Source organism: Bubalus kerabau, chromosome 20 (assembly GCF_029407905.1).
Source record: "Bubalus kerabau isolate K-KA32 ecotype Philippines breed swamp buffalo chromosome 20, PCC_UOA_SB_1v2, whole genome shotgun sequence".
Lineage (NCBI taxonomy): Eukaryota > Metazoa > Chordata > Mammalia > Artiodactyla > Bovidae > Bubalus > Bubalus kerabau.
In genome coordinates, this window is record NC_073643.1 from 1409099 (window position 1) to 1432076 (window position 22978).

The window sequence follows — 22978 nt, forward strand, 5'->3', positions numbered from 1 at the left end:
CCTCCTGGCCAGAAGGTGATGCAAATCACCTAAGCTTTTGCATATGATAAGTATGCAGGAAGAAAGCCTGGCTTGCTGCATGACTCTACCCCTTCCCCCATTATCCTCTATGCATAACTTAAGGTATAAAAACTACTTTGGAAAATAAAGTGCGGGCCTTGTTCACCAAAACTTGGTCTCCCCATGTCGTTTTTTCTCTCACCTTCTGGCTGAATTATTCAGCCTCTTTTCTCCACTGAATTTCCTCACTGAGCTATTCTTATTTCAGCCTCTTTTCTCCACTGAATTTCCTCACTGAGCTATCCTTATTCTATTACTCTATATCCTTAATTAAAGTTTAATTAAGCAGTTGTTTCCTGATCCTCGCTGACGCCGTCCGCGCTTCGAATTCCCTGGATCCACCGGGGCTGGACCCCGGCAGTCGGCTGAAACACACGGGAAAGAATAGCACTGTTAGAAGAAAAGAGTTCACTCTGTCAGTCGAGCCAGAGCCTGTCCATTTGGAAGATCGGCAATTTCACAGCAAAAGGGCCCCTGGGAGGGCCCTCCTGGCTCCAACAGCAACAGGCTGCCCACTGCCCCACATACACTGAGGGCTCAGCCCCACCAGCTGGAAAACTTCTGTATGTGGGGAAGGCAGCGCTGATGCGAGGGTGTGGAGCTGACTAGGACAGGATCGGCTATCTGGGATGGGGCATCCAGGGTCGCCCCAGAGCCCACCCTCAGGTCCCAGGGCGGGGCCTGCACCTGCTCTGCTTTCTCCTTGGCACCCCACCTCCTCTTCGGCCTGCGCCTGCTCTGATCTCCAGGAGAAGGTTTCAGAGACAAGGTGACCAATTCCTCTGGGAGGTCCCACCAAATACGCCGTGCCTGCCCTGCCTGTGAGCCAGGTTTTCAGTCCCCACTCCCTTTCTCCTGAGCCAGCATAGTGCCCCCCACCCAGCCCACAGTGCCCACAAGCCCCACTCCGAGGCCCCACCTGTGCTGCTAAGTCACTGCCATGACCCCTCGAGAGCTGCCTCCTGGAGACACCCCTCCCTCGCACCAGCCGCTGTGGCCCATTGCTTCCTCTTCTCGTCTCTCACTCTCACTGACACACAGGGGACTGGTGACCAGGCCCCAGGCTTCTCCATCTGAGCCCCCCAACCATGCCAGGCCTCGGGTCCTGGCACCCGGGCCCTCCTCTTTACCCAAAACCCCCCAAGAGCAGGAGGGCATGTCCACCTCCTCTTTCTCCACTGTCTACACAGTCCGCCTCACACTCACGTTGTCCACCCCGGGAGCAGGGGTTCCCCACTTCTGACAGCACCAGCCCCTCACATTGGGGGAGCTCTACCAGCAAGTCCGGCCATGTCCCCTATCCGTTCTGCAGGGCACGGGCTCTCCTTGAACCCCACCCACTGTGGTTTCGGACTCCACCTGCCAGTTTCTGGCTCTGCCTTTGTCTCAAATGATATCCCCTTACTCTAGAAGAAAGCTGGGTTGGGGCCCTGGACTTCGAGGATCCCCTAAGCACACAAACACAGAAATATGCATATGGGCTCCAAACTGTCTCCTAAGTCAGGCTTCAAGCAGTAGTCGATTTCCTACAGATGAATGAATGTCACCAGTTAAGCACTTAATGACCTTTGCTAAAGTTTATCTCTCACTTGTGACCATTTTCCATTAAGAAGCCAAAGAAACATTTAAATACTTAATAAGAATTATCGCCCCTAGAACAACGAGTAAGAAAAAATCAGAATGCTCAGTAATCTGCTCGCCTCATTCACAAGCCAGGTGATTCCTCCCACCACAGTCAACGGCAAGTCATGTCTCAGTCTCCATTCATGTAAAAATGACTACAGGTCATTAACCTTCTGCGACTCTTCAGAAACATCAGTGTCACAGTCTGTCAGGCCCCTCAAATGAATACGCCCAAATATCAACTGATCGCCCCCACACTTCCAAACCTCTGCCTGTGGTTTTGAGTGTTCTCAATCCTGTGACTACCACTCCATGGTACCAAGTTTGACCCTAAGGAACGATGCTTGTCTCTTCCCTCTCGCTGGCCACGAAGCTACAGGTTCCTTGAGGTGTGACCATGAGCAACACCCAGTCATACTGTCCACACACCAGACAGGCCCTTGTCACACTCGACAGCGCTGAGGGGAGCTGCCCGGGGGAGCAGCCTACCTGTGGTGGAAGGGAGCCCCTCGCAGTCTCGTCTGGTCCACTTCGGCTCTCAGGGTTTCCAGGTTTAGAATCAGCTGGCCCTACGAAACAGCAAATGACACAGCCTGCACCGCTTGCTTTCCGGATGCAAAATGACTTGCACCGAAATGTGCAGAACAGGTTACGTGAGTAGGTATCAACTCCGAACATTTTAATTCTGAGAAAATGTTCTCTAGGTGTCCCTAGAAAATATAAACACTCAGAACAATATTCACCCATAAACCATAATGAGGAGGAAATTCCCTCTCAGGTGTAGAAAAGGTTTCTCTGGAGGAAACATGGCAAGCCATTAACAACGACGAAGTCTGTAGAGAGAAGCTGGACTTCAGGCGGGGGGTTCGGGTCAGGGGGACACGACTCACTCTATTGCCCTCACTCCTCTCATCACTTTAAACGGTCTCCATGGAGCTCACCTGCATTCCTGGGCATTCCTCACATTCATTCCTCTACGCCCACTTCACTTGCTCATGGGGTAAAACAAGTCAAACGGGCCAAGTTTCCGAGTCACTCGAATCAACCTGGCAGCTCTGTGCTGTCGGCCATGGCAGTCACTCGCCTCGTGCCGCCCCTGGGCACGTGAGACAGGCTGGTGCAACACTAGATGTGGAAATCACACAGAAGATTTCAAGACTCACAGTGAAAGAAGGATGTCAAGTAGCCCGATGGGTTTTAGGAAATTTTAGATTGTGTAGGTGGCTCGTATTATCTTCCTGATGCACAGCACAGTCCACGTGAAGGGCTCATGCTTTGTCTCAGCTTTCGGGTGATCCCAGAAAGGACTACTCAGAATTCTGAACCACACATAATGGCCACACACTCTAAACCCAAATATAATGCAAACACATTCAGTGCTCAAAACCAGAAATGCTATACGTGTTACAGCAGTGGATTAGCCATAAGGAAAATGTAACTCGACTATTGCTAAGCATCTGCTCAAACTCATGTCCATTGAGTTGGTGATGCCGTCCAACCATCTCATCCTCTGTCATCCACTCTCTTCCTGCCTTCAATCTTTCCCAGCATCAGGGTCTTTTCCAATATGAAAATTCATATTAAAAAACTGGAAATAATTACCTCAAGCAATTTTTAAAGTAATAACAAAGTTGGCAAGGCTGTGTTTTATAAAATGAGCATCAATTTCAAGGTTTAAAAAGCTGTTTTAGAACCTACCGTATAAAAAAAAATGGAGAGAAGACAGAAGAATGATCTACTTGAGATTGGCTTTGTGTTAAAAATTGCTGAGACTAATTGACGGGTCATGGGTATTTATTATACTACTCCATCCACTTTTGTGCCTGTTTGAAATTTTCCATTATAATACATTTAAAAACAGTTTATTTTCTGTTAGAACAGAGTCTTCTCCAGCAACACAATTCGAAAGCATCAGTTCTTCAGGGCTCAGCCTTCTTTATGGTCCAATTCTCACACCCATCCGTGACTACTGGAAAAACCATAGCTTTGACTATATGGATCTTTGTCGGCAAAGTGATGTCTCTACTTTTCAATATGCTGTCTATGTCTTGTCATGGCTTTCCAAGGAGCAAGCATTTTTTAATCTCATGGCTGCAGTCACTGTCTGCAGTGATTTTTGAGCCCAAGGAAACAAAACCTGTCACAGCTTCCACAATAAGGCATTGGCATTCAAAGATTTTTAAAGCAAAACAAAAGTTGACTTTGAATTGGCTTAGTCATAAACAGCATCCTGATCTCAACAGCCTCTGAACAGCAGTTCTGAAAGTAAGGAAGAGCACCCCTGATCGGGAGCCATTGAGCTCTCTGCCTAAGCCGGGAGGGCGCCTCACCACAGAGCTCACTATGGGAGTCAGAACCATTGCCCCCTGGGAGTCCATCTTTGAGGCTCTGCAGTCCAGGCCCAAGAACACAGGCATGGTGGGGACAGTACTGACATGTGAGGCTGGACCCGGGATCCCCACTCCATTTCCTGAATGGTCTGTATCGCCGTGTGGCCAACCTTTCCAGGAAACCTCTCTCAGGACTTGGTGACGCGAGCCTCCACCATCACCCTTTCCTGACGCGCCTTCTGTTGCAGCGCAACTGCGGTTCTCCTGTCTAGAGGCAGCCATCCTACACACACACCGTGTCTGGACCAGCGGTTTGGCATGTGGGACTCCAGCGCCACATCCGAGGCAAGCAGGCTCCACACCTGGGCGCCATGCCTTCAGTTTCATGGGCCCCGGGCTGGCACCCCAGGTTTGTCTGAGGGGCAGTCGTGAGGTCCACCTGTATCCCAAGCAGCTCCCCGGACTGGCTGGTCAGAGCAACAAGCAGCCTCTTTGAATGTGGGGAGGCCCTGGCTCCTGCCCACTGCCTATGGGCGACCACCTCTGGCCCTGCTCCCGAGGAGGTGGGTGCCCGGATCAGCAGATGGGGCCACACAGGCACACACTTGGAGGCAGAGAAGGGAGCAGCGAAGAAAGGCAGCACTGGCCCCCACCCAAGCCTCATCTCCCGCCCAGACGCTGCCTCCCCATCAGCACAGGCACCCGCTGCAGCTCCTTGTTCTTCTCCTCCAGTTGGGCCTCCATCTGGTACAGCCTATCCTCGATGCTGCCGTGACTCTCTCCCACCTGTTGGCCAAGAACAGCGTCAGCTCCGCTCGCAACGACCCTGTCCTGACGGCACGCGGGCTGGGACTGTACGGGCGGCAAGTGGGCCGTGCTCTGTGCGGACCACTGGCCCCGGGCTCGTGGGGGGCATGCCCGCATGCCTGCTCACGCAGCCTGTGTGGCTTTGTGTGTGACGCCTGGATCACGGAGGGTGCTGGTGACCGGCTGGTGAGAGGAGACGTACTCCCCCTGCCCCGGCCCTGCAACCGCGGCCTCTGCGCCCCCTCCTCGGACTGCCTGTGGCAAGCCAGCACAGGCAGCAGGCAGCGCCAAGTGCGGGACGCACGAGGCACACATTCTACCTTCCTAAGCTGGGAGGGAAGTTCGAACCATTTAGCCTCCTTAGAGGCAGAGCTTCCGAAGACGAAAGGTCAGACTACAAGGCCAACCTGGGAGGGACAGCAGACATGCCAGGGGAGAGGAGAAACCAAGCCTGAAGAGGAAGATCACGGGCGAAGGGCGCCCCCTGGCGGCTGTTAGTGACCCTGCTCTGGGAGGGTTTGCGAGCGCACCTGACACCGCAGGCCGCCCACCAACGGACGGCCCCACAGCTGCTCACGGAGCTCCGGGCAACGCTCCCAACAGCCGCGCCAGCACAACCCCGCCTGACTCTCCATCCCCAGCCACTGCCCACTGGCAGCGCGGGGCAACACTTTCCCACCAGAAGGACAGGGTGGCTGGCTGGCTGGCTGGCTGGCAGTGGGGACGATTCCCCCAGCAGCGCCACATCCCCGGGATGTTTCTCATAAATCATGACCCCCGCAGACACGACCACCAGAAACATTATGACTCCACACGGTCACACAGCTCGGGCCTGAGTATCCCAGGGTGAGCAGACGCCACGACTTGTCTGACCGCCGGTATCACTGGCACACATCCCTTCAAGGAGCGGAACCTCAGAAAACTAGAGAAGATGGCCAGGCAAGCTGCCTCAGCAGAGCCCACACAGCATGCTCCCATCTCTCTGAGAGAACGGGCTCCACAGATGTCACCAGACTCGTCTGAGGGAATCAGAAGGAAATTTCAGCATTCAACAGGCAGGTGGAGGCGGGGATGAACTGGGAGACTGAGGTTGACATATATACAGTACTGATACTACACATAAAGTCCATGAGTAAGGACCTAGTGTACAGCACAGGGAAGTCTACTCAGTGCTCTGTGGTGAAGTAAATGGGCAGGAAATCTAAAAGAGAGGCAGAGAGATAGATAGATAGATGATTGATTCACTTTGCTGTACAGCAGAAATTGGCATAGCAGTGTAAAGCCACTATACGCCAAGAAATGAATGAATGGATGAATGACTTTTTACAAAAGGAGCACACTGGGCCCCCTAGAACTTGTGGAAAGGAGGAGTCCACACCCAGGGTGCAGCACAGTGCCAGGGCTGCCCTCGTGTTAGTCCGCTGCCAACGGACTGCCTGGACCAGGCCTCTTCTACCCCAGAGAGCTCGACGCAGAGGTGGGGAGGCAGCCAGTTGTGGTCTCTGCAGTGCTCTGCTCTTACTCACGCAGCCATCCCAAGGCTGAGATCACCGGGAGAAGAAGGGACCCACAGTCCACCTCAGGCAGACACGACCGCCGTCACTCACTTCGCGGATGTCCCACTGCAGTTTCGTGTTCGTGTCCTTAGACTTGAGGAGGTCCTTCCTGGCCATGTCCAGGTCTTCCTCCAGATCTGTAACGTGGAAAGAGAGGGCTGCCAGGCGCTCCTTCAACTGGCTCTCCTCCTGTGACTGCTTTTCTATGACTTCCTGAGTGCAATCACCTTAGTCAGGTCTTCCTCGTGGCTTAGAGAACCGTAGGAGAGTCTCTAAGGGGGAAAGGAAGCCTTAGCCCTGTTTTGAGAGGGAAGGAACACAGCACTTCCAGGCAATCGGTGAGGTCAAAACAAGGCACTAAGTGTACAAATCCAGGATGGATGGGTGGCTGGTACCTTCTCGTCCAGGGCCTTGTGGTGCTCAAACAGCAGTTTCAGTGCCCTGAGCACCTCCACCTCGCTGGTCATGTTAGCTGGGGACTTTGCCTGCCGCTTGCCCACTGTAATCCGGAAGGATGGAATGTACCGGGCAACCAGTAACCCCAGGTGCTCCAACAGCAGCTGCAGGGCAGGGCCAAAGGGGCACTTTCAACCTCATGCTTGACTTCAGGGCCGATAACTCCTTTCAGCCTCACGCTACAGCTGGAAACATGCTAAGGCACGTTGGAATCCTGCCAGTTCAGTCTAAAGTTAAGAGTGGACTTCCCCAGGGGCCCAGTAGTTAAGACTCCACCCTTCTGCAGGGGTCATGGGTTTTAATCCCTGATTGGGGAACTAAGATCCCGCACAAAGTGTAGCATGGACAAAAATGTAAGTTGAGAACTCCCCTCTCAAAGGTACTAAAATTACATTAGCTCTCATCATAAATTTGAAGTAAGGTATGAGAACCACAAACTGATCCACCCTGGTCTTCTCAGTGGGAAGATGTGAAAAATGACTTGAAAATCAGACAGAGTTTAAAGACAGCAACACAGAGGCTAGCGGTGACCCACGTGGGGCAAATGTCAACACGTGAGAATCCCCCTGCTGACCCTGGAGTTGCTTCTTTCTGCTTTCAGTTCAGCAATTTCTCCTTCTCTTTTAAGAAGCTGGTCCCTGCATATTTTGAGCTCTACACTAGGAGTTGGAAACTCCTAGAAAACACTTAAATGAGAAACTAAATGCAAACATAAATTAAAAAGAGAGCAAGACTGTGAAGACTGACCCTGTCAAGTCTCTCCAGGCTTCACACAAAGGATCTCCTCGCCCCTCCAGAGAAGAGGGGGTCCACTGACCCCAAGACCACACAGACCACCACAACTCAGACTGGCCTTTGGCCTCCACCTCGACCTGGCAGGCACGCAGCAGGGGAGAACCCGGAATCCAAGCCTGCCTTCTCAAGACCCAGGGACGCCTGAGAAGCTTTCCAAAACATAAACCTAACAACAAAGTGGATAAAGAGATTCTTAAATGACACACAGACCAATGACCTAGAGCCACTGGGGAGAGTGAAGAATAAAGGGAAGGTCTACAAGGCCACCAAGCTTTGGAGTGTTCCTCTGGGACAAAGGCAGATGGCACCCCAAGGCCATCTGTTAGCCTGACTCCACTGAAGCCACCCAGTCATTCAGTCAACTGGGTAAAATGTAAAATTTATGTTATATGTATTTTACCACAATTTACATGCACGCAGGGCCATCCACGTGGTGAACTTGCTCAAGCTGAACCACACGGAGTCTTTCGTTCTTCTGTTTTTCTTTGCAGAAACAGAAAGATCCTGGGCTACGTATCCCCTACTATATACTGGGTGTCCAGCACCCAGAACAGTGCCCAGCACTTGTAAGAGGCATGTAGTAGACATGTGAAGCTATGAGGGTGTATGTCATACACGTAAGCAGTAGGTACCCGTCATTAAAACACTGGACACATTGCTCTGTGGTTTGTAAGATGGGAGACATTAACGGGCTTAGCCTTTCTGCTTCAAGGACTGACTCTCTAGCTCGATCCTCATGCCCCAGAGTCTCCTCCAGCCAGTGTATACTTTCCTTGGAAGAAGGGAGACATTAAGGGGCTTAGCCTTTCTGCTTCAAGGACTGACTTGATAGCTCAGTCCACATGCCCCCGTGACTCCTCCAGCCAGTGTTTCCCTTCTTGTGGGGCCCCCGCCCATCCTCTACGTGGCAGCTGGACAACCTCTTACAAGGTAAACTGCTGGGGTCGATCCTGCCCACTAAGGCCAAAATGCCCTGGCCAGCAGGGCCCACAACTATGCTAACAAAATGAAACACAACCCCAATGCTTCACTGGGTGAGGGCCAATCCGATGGGCGTAGTCCCTGGCTGCTCTCACCTTGTTGAAGTCCTTTAATGGACTGGAACCTGGTGGTCTAGAGTCGACGATAAGAAGGTAAAGGAGAGAAAAAGGCTGATATTCCTTGATTTATGCAGAAAGCCAGTAAAGCCCCTGAGACGGGACTTGCTCTGTTCACGGAGGCCTCAGGTGCCCTCTCGATGGAGTGAAGATGGAGAGCGCCTTCTCGAGAGGGTCTTAGAAGCCCGGGTAGGAAAGTGAACTCAGAGAGCCTCTGCACTCCAAGTGATCAGCCTGAGAGAGAGAGAGAGAGAGAGAGAGAGAGAGAGAGAGAAATACATGGGGACCAGAGCTCTGATGGAGCAAAGGTGTTTTAATCAAACATGGTGTGGGCATATAGACTGTCTTACAAGGTAGTTGTTCTCAGCAAAGATAAAGATTAAAATTCCAGACTTACAAAACATAGGTGATCCATATTAAAGGGAGAGAGAGTTGTATACAATCACTTTTACCGTATGGTTCACAGGAAGGAAGAGGGTACTTATCACTGTATAGAAAAACTAATGAAGGAAATGCCTGGATTCTTCAGCCCGCGGGAGAGGCTTGCCTCTCCTCTTCAGGAATTAATAAGGAGCAGAGAATTCCTGACAGATCCAAAACAGCACACAGGAAGCCTCTTGTTAAATGCTTCCTGACAATTCCCTCTATTTTATTAAATTTGTAAAAAAAAAAGATCTTGACCAAATGAGTTTGGTTAGTATTAACCAACCTTATAGAAAGGCGATGGTAAACAACAAATATAATTATCAAGACAATCACCAAAGCTACAGTTCCAGACCCGATACTGTGGGTAATACTTTGAAACCATCCTCGTGGGTCTAGCCCAGGTAATTTGTTCAGCTAAGGTTTCCAAATTAGGGGAAGAGGGCAGATTTTTAGAAAAGGTTTTAAAGATTTTCTTTTATAGTAATTGTACATTCAGAGAGGCATTATCACGTATATTTTGTAAATGAAATTTGATTTGTTCCCAGTTGTAGGCACTATGATTGACGTGAACAGGAATAACACAAAAAGCTTAAAGAAATAGAGGAGTTAATACAAGTATATAGTTTGCAATTAATACAAGTTACAGAACGTAAAAGTCTTATTAAATTGTAAATTTTCTATGGCTATAACAAAAGGAAGTGGGACACAGGCCTGTATAAAATATGACTGACTGTAGCAAAAGAAATAGTTACTATGACGACTGGTCCCTATGAAATGTCCGGTCCAAGTTCCAAGTTCTTCGGTGCTCTGATGCTCGCAGCAAGTTTCCAAATGGCCCATTGTTCAGACCCACTCTGTTTATCGAGGACGATCTTAGGAGGAGGTGGGGCTAATCCACGGTCAAGCCACTCAAGAAGTCGTTTGTCATAGTAATGTTCCATCATAGTGTCAGTGACCTTCCATATCACACACAGTGTTGTTAATATCATCTGAGCAGTCAGATAACCACATACCATGGGGTCCCCAATCAACAATTGTATGATTAGCCACAAACATTGATTTTCTTGATTTGGTTTGACATTTGTCCCAAGGAATGGGAGTGTAAGTAAAGTTTTTATACGTAAACCCTTTGCATAAAGTTCTTTGTTCTTTCCCTAACTCTTTCCCTAAAGTTTCAGTAGTATAAACATGGTTTACAGACGAAGAAAGGGCAGTAAATAATCCAAGCAGTGTCTGAAAGTCTTCTTTTGGAGGCAGGACGAAAGCCCAAGTTTGTCAGCCCAAATTTGTCGGCTGACGTTTATGCACAATTTTGCTGGGCCCATGCACAAGGGAAGGACTTCATAGCCTAAAGAAATATTAATTAGTTTTCTTTCCTGCCCAGGGTGTGAAGGCCCTTTCATGTACTAGGGGAGAAAGCATATGTATAGAGTCATTAGTTGAAATGATTGGTCCTCTCTCTGTCCATTAGACCACCTGTAATAGAGGGGGGTTGGGTGTTAGTCTGAGCTTGAGCAGGGGGAGGCACAAGCCAAAAGACTGAGCATTGCCAGGAGAATGTATTCAGGACTCGGAGGCAACCCTTGTTGAGAGACCAAATTTTCAGCTTGATTAGTAGGGCTTTTATTTGTCTCCAAGTGAGGAGATCATCGGGGTGATGCCGCCGAGGGTGGTGCTTTCTGGAGATTTTTGGAGCAGACATGGCCCGTATTGGAATTTCTTCTTCCTGGGGTTCTTATTTCATCTCCATTTTGAATGCCGGGGGCCCCCTTGGGTCGAATCTTAAGAAGAGGTTAAAAATTTTAAAACAAATAAAGCTGTAGTAACAATAGTTATAGGTTTAGAAAATGTTAGAACCTAGTAAAGTCTGCTTTAGATAAGGAAGACAGTAGTGTACCTGTGTATTCCCCTTTTAAAAATTTTTTTTATTTGTAACTTTAGTGTGTGATGTGTTTGTTTTGACTATGTCTTGTGTCTGTGGATTATAAGGAATACCTGTAATATGTATTTATTGATAGGTATTACAATTTTATGAGGATCAGAGCCAATTAGAGTTTTAGTCCTAATTCTTCCACTGATAACGATTAGAGCAATTAAATCAAGGTCGGGTGTAAGTGACTTTATTTCCATAAAACGGGTATAGATCCATTTTACTGGGTGTTCTTGTTGGGCAATAAGTCCTGTGGGAGAATTAGAGGGGAGTATAAACAATTCTAGAGGTAAATCTATTTTGATGCGAGTAAGAAATTGTTTTTGTAATTTATTTTGCACCAAACAGAGTTCTTCTCGTGCCTCTTGAGAAAGTGAATGAGGGCTATTTAAATCAGGATCTCCTTTTAAAGTACTAAATAGACTATTCAGTTGATAATTAGCAATGCCTAAAGAAGGTCTAATCCAATTAATATCACCTAAGAGCTTTTGAAAATCATTTAAGGTTGATAATTTATCAGCACGGATCTGAGTGAGTTCGGGAGTAATGTGTTGCCTATTAACAACGAACCCCAAGTAATAGTAAGGTATAGAGGTTTGAATTTTTTCAGGGGCAATGATTAATCTAGAGTTTTTAAAGCATAGTTGAGCTACATCAAACATGTGTTCAGTGTTTAAGATAGATGGAGCCGAAAACAATATATCATCCATATAGTGAATAACAAGAAAGTTAGGAAATTGCTTTCTCACAGGCTCAAGGGTTTTGGCTACGTAGTACTGACACATGGTGGGAGAATTCATCATCTCTTGTGGCAGTACAGTCTATTGGTACCGTTCATGAGGTCTAATATGATTAGGAGAAGAGAGAGAGAAAGCGAATCTCTATTCGTCTAAAGGGTGTAAAGGTATATTAAAAAAGCAATCTTGTCCTGGTTGCAATGCACCCATAGGTTTCACAGATGCACTAACTTTTCTAAGGTCTGTTAGGAGACGCCATTTGTTAGATTTTTTTTTTTTTTTTTAATGACAAAAATAGGAGAGTTCCAAGGAGAACAAGATTCTTCAATATGTTTTAATTCTAGTTGTGCATCTATAAGTTCCTTAGCCGCCTGTAATTTCTCTTTCGTGAGGGGCCACTGCTCTGTCCAAATAGGCTCGTCATTCTTCCAAGTTATTTTAATAATTGTATTGTTTGTTAAATGAGCAGTGGCCCACAGGGAAAATGTGGGATGTATATCTCAGTATGTCATATCTTATATCTTTTTATTAAAAGCATATATCTCACTTTTCCTTAGCAACTATGAAGTGTCTTGTATATTAGCATTTTATAGATTGGTGAATATATTTATATTTATATATATCAATATATTATACATTATAAAATATATTTATTAATAGTTTAAAATCTCTTTAGTTTTTCTGTAAGAAAAACTTTTTGTAAGAGGAATTTAATATTTAGTAATTAATGTTTTAAAATCTTATTTTATTTGGAAATGACCTAGCTGTTTAATAAACTTTTATTATTTAGTTTTAGTACAACTCTAGAAATTTAAGTTATTCTAATCCTAAGAGACTATTTTAGATTATAATAACAGATTATAATAATAGATTATTCTATTAAAACTATAATTACTTTTAACAGTTTATCCAAAAGTTTTTATCTCATACATATATATATATATCTATATAAAGAGTTACCTTTTTGTTGACAAATTTAGTTTACCTTAAACCTAGGCATAAGAAAAGTATTATATAATGTTGATGACTTAAGACATGTCTTAATTAGATTAGCAAACAATTATATTTAAATTATATTCATATTTAAATAATTATATATATTTAATATTTTTCAGTTCACGTGAATTTGAATTTAAGTAGAGCTCGTTAACTTCATAGTATCTAAAACCAAAGCTGGTATATCGATGGCAACACTGCCAGATGTTGAGGGTTTCAGGTAAAAGATGGAATTTGTCTCAGGTTTTTGCTGAAGGGGACCTGGGGGGTCCCTGCTTGCAGTTTTCTGGAATAGGTTTCCTTTCAATGCCAGATTTAGACTTACAATCTTTAGCCCAATGCATTCCTCTACTGTAGCAAGGGCAGATTTTTGGAGGTCTTTTATCTTTATATATTTTTCTTTTCTTTTTTTTTTAAGCTTTCTTAGGGCCATCCCTTTTTAAATGGTTCTTATTTCCACATGTAAAGCATCCTTTATTTCCCTTTCTTAAGGCAGCAGCTATTGTTTCAGCTACCATTTGCATCTTTTGAGTTTCTAATCCTAGATTGCGACAAGCCTTGAAATAATCAATAGTCCCTTTCTCACGAATTGGAGCTATAGCTTTTTGACATCCCTGATTTGCATTATCACATAATGCAAGTAATTTGCAAGTAATTAAAGGTGTTTTAATCAACATGGTGTGGGCATATATACTGTCTTACAAGGTAGTTATTCTCAGCAAAGATAAAGATTAAAATTCCAGACTTACAAAACATAGGCGATCCATATTAAAGAGAGAGAGAGTTGTAAAGCAAATAATTTCTCTAGTTGCCTTTTGGCTTCTCCAAATACACTACGGGAAATAGCAGTTTCTAATCTAGCTAAAAAATCAGCATGCATTTCCTTAGATCCCTGAACTTTAAATAAGTGATGAAGTAAAGTAGAAAAGTGATGGGGCTTTCCAGCCTTTTTACCCATGTCTTAGTACTTACTGGCCTCAATAGGCCCTGCGGTCACTCCGTCCAAGAATCTGCCTACGTGTACCAAGTCCCTGTTCTGGGTGCCACTTGTTGAGGTCCTTTAATGGACCAGAACTTGGTGGTCCGGAGTTGATGATAAGAAGGTAAGGGACAGAAAGAGGCTGATAGTCCTTGGCTTATGCAGAAAGCCAATAAAGCCCCCGACACGGGACTTGCTCTGTTCACGGAGGCCTCATGTGCCCTCTCAATGGAGTGAACACACAGAGTGCCTTCTCGAGAGGGTCTTAGAAGCCCGGGCAGGAAAGTGAACTCAGAGAGCCTTTGCAGAGCTCCAAGGGATCAGCCTGAAAAAGAGAGAGAGAGAGAGAGAGAGAAAGACACGGGGACCAGAGCTCTGATGGAACAAAGGTGTTTTAATCAACATGATGTGGAAATATATACTGTCTTACAAGGTAGTTATTCTCAGCAAAGATAAAAATTAAAATTCCAGACTTACAAAACATAGGCGATCCATATTAAAGACAGAGAGAGTTGTAAGCAGTCACTTTTACCGTATGGTTCACAAGAAGGAAGAGGGTACTTATCACTGTATAGAAAAATTAATGAAGGAAATGCCTGGATTCTTCAGCCCGCGGGAGAGGCTTGCCTCTCCTCTTAATTCCTGAGTATTCAGGAATTAATAAGGAGCAGAGAATTCCTGACAGATCTAAAACAGCACACAGGAAGCCTCCTGTTAAATGCATCCTGACATCCCCTCAGGCCACTCTCCTTACAGGACTTGGGCCGAGGCCAAGTTCTTCCTTGTCTTGGCCTTTGCCTTGGGGTTGCAGCACTGAAAAAGCACCCACAGGCGGGCCCTGCTGCAACCCATCCTCGCGGATGGGGGCAGCCCCCCACTAGGGGGCAACTGCTGTTTCATGGCAGGATACCTCTGCTCCTGAGCTAAAACCACCAATCTCACACTACAACCACTGCTATTCACACTATGACCACCGCTCTCACACACACTGCTCTCACACACCACTCTCACACACACCGCTCCCACACTATGCCCGCTGCTCTCACACTATGACCACTAGCACCACTGTCTCAAGGAGAAATGGCATGAAGGCTCTGCCTCCAGCACGTCTCCTACGAGCCCGGAACTGGAACCCACTCAGTCACAAGGGGCTCTGTGGTAACAGGGGGGCTGGGCTCAGGCCCACCGTCAAGGGTGCAGAGAGGGGGGACGGGCTGCCAAAAAGACGACAGGTGAGTGTGGGGTGTGGGAGAAGGAAGGCCGTGCCCGTGGCTCAGGCCCCCAGTCAAACATGACCCTGCAAGGTACTGGGTCACAGTCGAACCGACCAGTATGAACTCCTTCAGAAACCACCACCCCTGGGAATGAGCACATCTTCTAAGTGGGCTTCTGCCCCCCTTTAAGCCCCAAACAAGCCTCCAGTGAGGCTACTGAAAGGGCACCCATGAACTCAAGGGCGTCCCCAGAACCCACCCGGCTGAGGAGAACTCACCACGCTAGCTGCCCCTCACTCTCACCCTGAGCTCGGTCCTCCCTGACTGACTCCCTCACTCGAGCTCAGCAAGGGCTTGACCAACCTCGCTCCAGGCACTTAAAATGAACCCACAGTGGGTACAGGGGTTCATTCAACCTGCTGTGAACTCGCCCTTTTAACTTCGACCCTGGGCTGTCAGACGATTCTGCCCCGTGGGGGCTGCAAGGTGGAGGTTCAGGGGTGTCCCTGCCTCGAGCCGCGACAGCCAGCGCCTCCCAGAGCCCACCAGGTGCTGCACCACCCTCCGCCCCCGAGTCTCCCACCCCTCTCCTGGCCCCACTCCCACCCTCGTGGCTCTCCACTAGCCAGAGCACAGGCCACTTGCTCCTGGCTCAGCCTGGACCTCTGCTGTCATTTGAGGACCTCGGTCCCCAGGGTGCTTGGGGTCCTATATCCACCCATCTCACGAATTACACACTCTGGGAGAGACAGAGTACAGTTTGGGGTCCCGCCTGCAGTTCACCCTGAACACGTTCTCTCTTTTTGGCTTTATCTACTGGAGTTCTCTGAGATGTGTTTTTAAAACCTCAACTGTTGCTTTCAAAAAGACTGTAAAATCACTGTGCTCAACTTTAAGAATAAAATCTTCATTTTCCACCTTAAAGTGAAACTGGAGGGAAGACTAAAAGCAGTCATTTTTCCAAACTGAAATAGAAAACCCACATGTGACCATGTCACAGAATACAGGTCATGTAACCCCTCCCTCCTCAGCCTTGGCCTCCACCGCCAGCAGCCCGTCATCGCAAGGCCTGCCCTGGGCCGGCAGGGGCAAGGGAAGAGGGGAGACCGGCTCCTCTGTGTCCAGGCCGTGTGGGCTGCTTGCTCCACCTCCTTCCCAAGTTCACGTGGCACTGAAACAGCCCGGGCAAGCTGGGGATTCTGACCAGAAACACAACCGTGGGTACTAAGCAAGGACCCCTGGTTCTTGTTTTCCCCAGTATCAAAGTTGATCAATACAAGTACTGTGACTGTTACATGCGGCTTCAGATGACAGAATACACCCAGGGTGTCCCCACTTCCAGTGACAGATGCAAGCAGCTTGTAGATCAGCCTACCGAGAACTAGAAAAGCTAAACACAGTTTAAAAAGAGGTCCTTAGGCAGCCACAATCCAAGATTTCAAACAGAACGGAAGCCCAGTGAGGGAGCTGAAGACTGAGAGGCCCGCTCCTTCCCTCAGGCCATCTGAACAAAGCCGTCTCTGCAAAGAAAAGGCAGGAAAAAAGTCAAGCGGAGGGGACTGGATAACACAGCTCTGGACGGTTCCTTGGGCTGGGAAGACAAAAATTTGAGTGCAGGCCTAGTGAATCAGTTCGGATGTCAGAAAATGGACCCAACACTCTGCCCAAACTGGTTGAGCACTATCTGTCACCTCGTGGTGCTCAGGAGACAGATGGTGGGCTTCAGGACCTGCTGAGAAGAGGGCGGCCCTGGGAGGCAGCCCAGGCTTCCAGATGGAGACGCGGGAAAGCTCCTCCCTGGGCTCGGGGGGAAAGGTGGGTGAAGGCTGCTGAGACTGAGCTTACAAGGAACCCCCAGCCTCAAGTCCATCAGGCCCTGAGTAAACAGACAGCTCTGTCCCCACTGGAGGTCTGTGTCAGAGGAGACTCTGGCGAAGACAGCATCACTCAGAACCTCTAGGGTTTTCCAAACATAATGTCCAACATGCAATCAAAAAACCAAAAGAGGGTGTAACAACAAACAGGACCAAGAGAAAAAAAAAACTGAACCAGATCCAGAGGTATCAGATGTATATCAGCATATCAGAAGTGTGCTAGAGGTATCAGATGCAAATGTCACCTGTTGAAAAATATACTTGACAAAAGGAAAAATTTCTGAGAATCAAAATCAACTCTCGAACTTTACAATAACAGTGACTGAATTTAAGAACTCAGTCTCTGGCCTTAACATCACATTGGACATAGCTGAAGAGATGATCAGTGAACTGAAAGATGGGTCAGGTAAAAAATATATATAAGAGAGAAAAAAAGGATAGAATATAGTGAAGGAGCCCCTTGTTAAACTACGTTGTTAAAAAGTATAAATGGGGACTCTCATGGTGGAGAAAAGAGAAAGGGGAATAAGAAATGCCTCCAGGGGTTGAAACGAAAGACCCTCTTGATGAAAGTGAAAGAGGAGAGTAAAAAAGCTGGCAAAACTCAACATTCAAAAAAATGAAGATCATGGCATCCGGCCCCATCACTACGTGGCAAATAAATGGGGCAACAATGGAAACAGTGACAGACTTTATTTTGGGGGCTCCAAAATTACTGTAGACAGTAAAATTAGAAGATGCTTGCTCCTTGGAAGGAAAGCTATGACAAACCTAGACAGCATATTAAAAAGCAGAGACATTATTTTGCCGACAAAGGTCATTTAGTCAAAGCTATGGTTTTTCCAGTAGTCATGTATGGATGTGAGAGTTGGCCCATGAAGAAGGCTGAACGCCAAAGAATCGATGCTTCTGAACTGGGGAGTTGGAGAAGACTCTTGAGAGCCCCGTGGACTGCCAGGAGAGCCAACAAGTCACTCCTAAAGCAAATCAGACCTGAATATTCACTGCAAAGACTGATGCCGAAGCTCCAATACTTTGGCCACCTGATGTGAAGGACTGACTCATTGGAAAAGAACCTGATGCTGGGGAAGACTGAAGGCAGGAGGAGAAGGGGACGACAGAGGATGAGATGGTTGGATGGCATCAATGACTCGATGGTCATGAGCCTGAGCAAACTCCGGAGTTGGTGATGGACAGAGAAGCCTGGTGTGCTGCAGTCCATGGGGTCGCAATGGGTCAGATACTGAGCGACTCAACTGGCTGACAGGGACAGTGGCAAGAGTTGGTTCAAGAATCAGACCACTGACTCAAAGATGAAACCACACATTGGTTTCAGCAGCTCTGCAGGTGCCTAAGGCAAGAAGAGCATGTTCAAGCGCTCAGAGGAAAAAAGGTGTGGCTTTTAGTGGCACAGCAACACTGAGAGCTGACTTTCCAAGAACAAGGAAGTCAGAAGATAATGGACTGGCATCTGTAAAATGCTGAAAAACAAATAACCACCAACCTGGAATTCTATACTCAACAAAAATACTCTTCGAAAGTGAAAGCAAAATAGAGACTTTGAGGGCAAATGGAAATGAGACAACTCATCACCCACACACATGCACTAAAAAAATATTCAGGCAGTGCTTTGGGAAAAAGAAAAGTAGTCTCTGACGGAAATATAAAAAACAAGTAGAGACCAACAACGAGGTAACTGTGAGGGTAAATATTAACTCTACAAAACAATGATGTTAACGCCAAATATATATCTAACAGTTCAAAGTGTAACAGTGACAGGAGGAAACAGTCGAGTCAGGGAGGCAGTAAAAGTACTAAGTTAGTCTTGAGTGTAAAACACACGCTGTGTCTGCAAATGCGCACCTAACAACCTGACAGAGGAGCACAGAACTAGAGAAACACTTCATAGCTTTAAAAGAAGGCAAGAGCAAAGAACACAGACTAGGTGGGACAAACAAAAAACACACAGCAGCATGGTGTCTACTCACTGAATATCAACATTATAAACAGAGCAAATACTCTCATTAAAAGATAAAGTGTCAAACTGATTCCAATGAAGACTGTACACTATTCACAGAGCTACATGTTAAGATGGAATATCTTTTAGACAGGTGAACCTAAAAGATACCTAGGCCAACAAGGACAGAAAACTGATGTGGCAATATCACTGTCAAATAGTCTCTAAAGAAAGAAGCATTATTAGTGATAAAAAGGAGCATCTCATACTGACACAAGTTCAGTCTAGAAAGAAGATGAGGATTCTAAATTTGAATGTACCTAATAACATAACCTCAAAATATCAATACATAAAAACTGACAGAAATAGAAAAGGAGTAACAGCCGAGTTCATAATCCCAGTGGGAGACGTTAAAGACACATCTCTCGTGGAACGGCCCCCTGGTATGTAGTCACCTGCAGCCATGAAGTACCTGAAATGCGGCTGGCTCTACAATGAGATGCGCTGCAAGCCTGAAACACACACTGGATTTTAAAGACTTAGCATGAAAAAAAGAATGTGAACTATTTCATTAGGTTTTATCATGTTGATTACACACTGAAATGATATTTTATGTGTGCTAAAATAAAATATATACAGGTAATTTCACCTACTTCTGCTTTTACTCAACGTGGCTACTGGAATCTGAATTACATGAGTGACAAGCCTGATCTGACTGATACACATGGAACATTGCATCCCACTGATACATATTATTTTCAAGAGCCCAACGAACATATAACAAAAAGAATATATATTGGGCCATTAGGAAAGCTCAAATTATTTCAAAGGACTGAAATAATGCAGGGTATACTTAGGGACTGCAACGGGCTGACGGTTTATGGGCCCTCAAACTTCACCCGGCAGGTGGTGATGATCCTAGGAGGCAGGCACTCTGGGAGGGGTCAGGCCAGGGGGGAATGGGCTCCTGTGCTGCGAGAACAGGGAGAAGAAGCAGGCAGTCTAGGAACCAGGAAACAGGCCTCACCAGACGAGGCACCTGCTGGTGAGCTTGGGACTCCCCAGCCTCCAGGCCTACAAGAAACAACTTTCTGTTGTTTATCAGCTAGTCTACGGGATTTATAACAGTAGCCCAAAAAGACGAAGACAGGGCTTTTCATGGAATTAAGCTAGAAATCAAAAAAGGGTCACTAGAAAAACCTCCCCAAACATTCCGAAGTTAAATGACATACTGCTTGAAGAATTTCCTGATTAATAATTTTAAAAAACACAATGAAAATTAGAAAATACTTTTCCTTAAAAGATAATGAAAATCTGGCTTATTCAAACTTGTGGGATGCAGCGAACTATGTTTAGAGGGTAACTTAAAGCCTTAAACACGTATACTGGAAAAGAAGGACGGCTAAAAATCAATTAAGCCTCTCTCCCAAGAAACCAGAAAAAACACCATAGCGAATGAAACACAAGGCAGATGGGAAAAAAAAAAAAAAAGAGCAGAAAACAAGGAAACAGAAAGCAAATATGAAGTTTCTTTAAAAAGAAAGCCAAAAGTTGGCACTTTGAAAGGAATGATAAAACTGATAAACCCCTAGAAAGACTTATTAAGAAAAAGAGACAAAGCACAAATCACCAGCATCAAGGATTTTTAAAAGGGGAGACAACACATCTTGCAGATAAGAAAGATATTATGAACCACAGTTCACTTACTAATTGGAGAGTCTGCTCATCTCAATAAATTCCTAGCAGGGGGGAAATGCTTTACTGAAATAGACCCAAGAAGACATACAATATGAGAAAATTTTATTTGCATAAAAAAATTACATCTGAAATTAAAAGCCTCCCCACAATGAAACCAACCGGTTTTGCCAATCAACTCTTCCAAAATTCTAGGGAAGAAAACAGTCATCTCACAGGAATTCTTGCAGTAAACAAGGAACACTCTCCAACCTTGTTTTATAAGACTAGCATAACCTTGATACTAAATCCAACCAGGAAGAAGTACAAGAAAGTAAAATTACAGACTCTGAGTATAGATGAAATAATCCTAAATAAAACACTAAGAAATAAAGTCCAACTGAAGGAGAATACATTGAATCAGGTTGGGGTTGTTTTAGAATCACAAAATTTTTAAAAGTTAAATCACCACATAAAAGAAAAATCACCTGTTTCAAAATCTGCAGAAGATAAACTTAAGAATTTTTAATGTAATAATTTTAGCTCATGACTAAGAAAAAACTGCTTAGTAAACTAACAGAGAAGAATTTACATATTTTGATAAAAATATCTACAAAGAAGCTAATATCCTGTGTGATGGTGAAATAGTGAAAGCTTTTCCTCTGATAATTGGACAGAGACAAGGATACTTATTCTCACTACTTCTGTTCACCACTGTACTGGAGATCCTAGTCCATACAATAAGTCAAGAAAAAGGAAAGGGTTATCACAGTTGCAAAGGGGAAAAAAAGAACTTATTTGCAGACATAATTGTGTATACATAAAAAAATACAATTAGAATGATTTGAAGTAAGTGGATTTACCAAGGGAATATAGAAAAGTCAATTCTATCTCTATTAGGAATTTATAATGGCACTGAAAATATCAAGTTATCTAATTAAACATGTGCAAGACATACAGCAAACTATAAACTTCTAAGATAAATAAGATCTAAAAAAATGGAGAGCTATCTGTATTGTGTTCATGGATTATAAGAATAACATAAAAGGCACACACACACACAGAGTTAATCGTGTGAGGCGATGCGTATGTGGGGCACTCATTCCACGACGTCTATGGGCATCAAGTCATCACAATGTAGACTTGAAATACACAAAAAATGTATCTGTCAATGACTCCTTAGTGAAGCTGGGGGTCTAAAATCAGCGCCTGGCACCTGGTAGCTGGCAGGTGTGGGAACCCGGGTTCACGTGCAGGCTGTACACACTCTTAATCACAGGTGAGACTTGAGGCAACCCAGCAACTCTCCATTTTTTTCTGTTTTGCTCTGTTCCCCTTGCCATTTGTGTTTAACAGATACCCAGTATCGAGTGAGCAGCGTCAATGCAGCAATAATGTTTCCCCATCTAAGGCGGGAGCATGTAACACCAACAGACTTCCCATCGCCCCGAGATAACTGGGGTGCCCCATCACAACAGAAAGCAAAGAAACACGACAGTCCCCGAGAGAGAGCTGCCCCACGGCAGGGGGAACTAGGTCCACCAGACGTCCCAAGGGGACCCCCAGGGGCTTGGAGCCCAGGCTGGGCCCCTCAGCTTGAGGCCACACTTGCCTTTCCACCATTCTGGGGGTCCTGGCAGAAGAAAGCCAGGCCAAGGAAGGGGGAGGGTGTGGCCGGCCCGTGGGACTCAGGGCAGGACTGACTTGGGTCTGTGCTGGGCTCCATGTCCAGTCACCACCCTTGGAGTGTACAAAGCTCTTGGGATCATTGCAGGTTTTTGGCAAAAAGCAATGGAGCTGAAGTCACTTAGGATGGCTTTTAAGGAAAAAAATCCTCACTGAGGATTCCCTCAGCGCCAGCCTCGGCCCCTAGGGAGATGCAGACTCCTGGTCATCCATGGCTGTGCCCGCAGCCCACCAGCTCCAGGAAAGGATTCCGCCTTCTCTTCTCTGTGTGCCATGAACCTGCACAGTGGGCCTTCAGAACCTCAGGAGACTCACCCCACCCCCACTGTAGCCAGAACCCTCCCCAGGCATTAAAACAGCTGTGGAGTCACTTTGGCCCAAGCCCTGGTTACGGATCCCTGGAGCCCACTACAGCCTCTACAGCATGATTAATCAGGCCCTTTATACACAGATTCCTGCCTGTCAGATCTGAGCTTTGGATTCATGGTCAGCTCTGTCCCTCCCGTGGCAGCCAGGTGGGCCGCAATGCAGACAAAGGAGCTCAGGAGCTGAGTGTCAAGGGAAGCACTGAAAGGACAGCGATGGATGCAACCTGTTGCAAACTGAAGGAGGGTCCCTGCATGCCTCAGAAACGGCCTCTGGTGTGCAGGTGTGGAGGAGGGCCCCCACAGTGCAAAGCAAAGAGAGGTACTCAGGGGCAAAGGCTCTTGGCCTCTCCGGTAGCAGCTCCAGGTGGTAGCTGGTGAACAGTGGACAGCCAATGTGGTCACATGAGCGTGAC

General features: G+C 46.4%; 1 long non-coding RNA gene across 1 annotated transcript in view; it reads right to left on the reverse strand.

Annotated features, from left to right (window-relative positions):
* LOC129635179 (uncharacterized) overlaps window positions 1-22978 on the reverse strand; it is a 42363-nt gene that overhangs the window by 18202 nt on the left and 1183 nt on the right. The window contains exon 2 of the long non-coding RNA XR_008706139.1: window positions 2173-2252. This is a non-coding gene — a long non-coding RNA (uncharacterized LOC129635179). The remainder of the gene's footprint in view (window positions 1-2172; window positions 2253-22978) is intronic.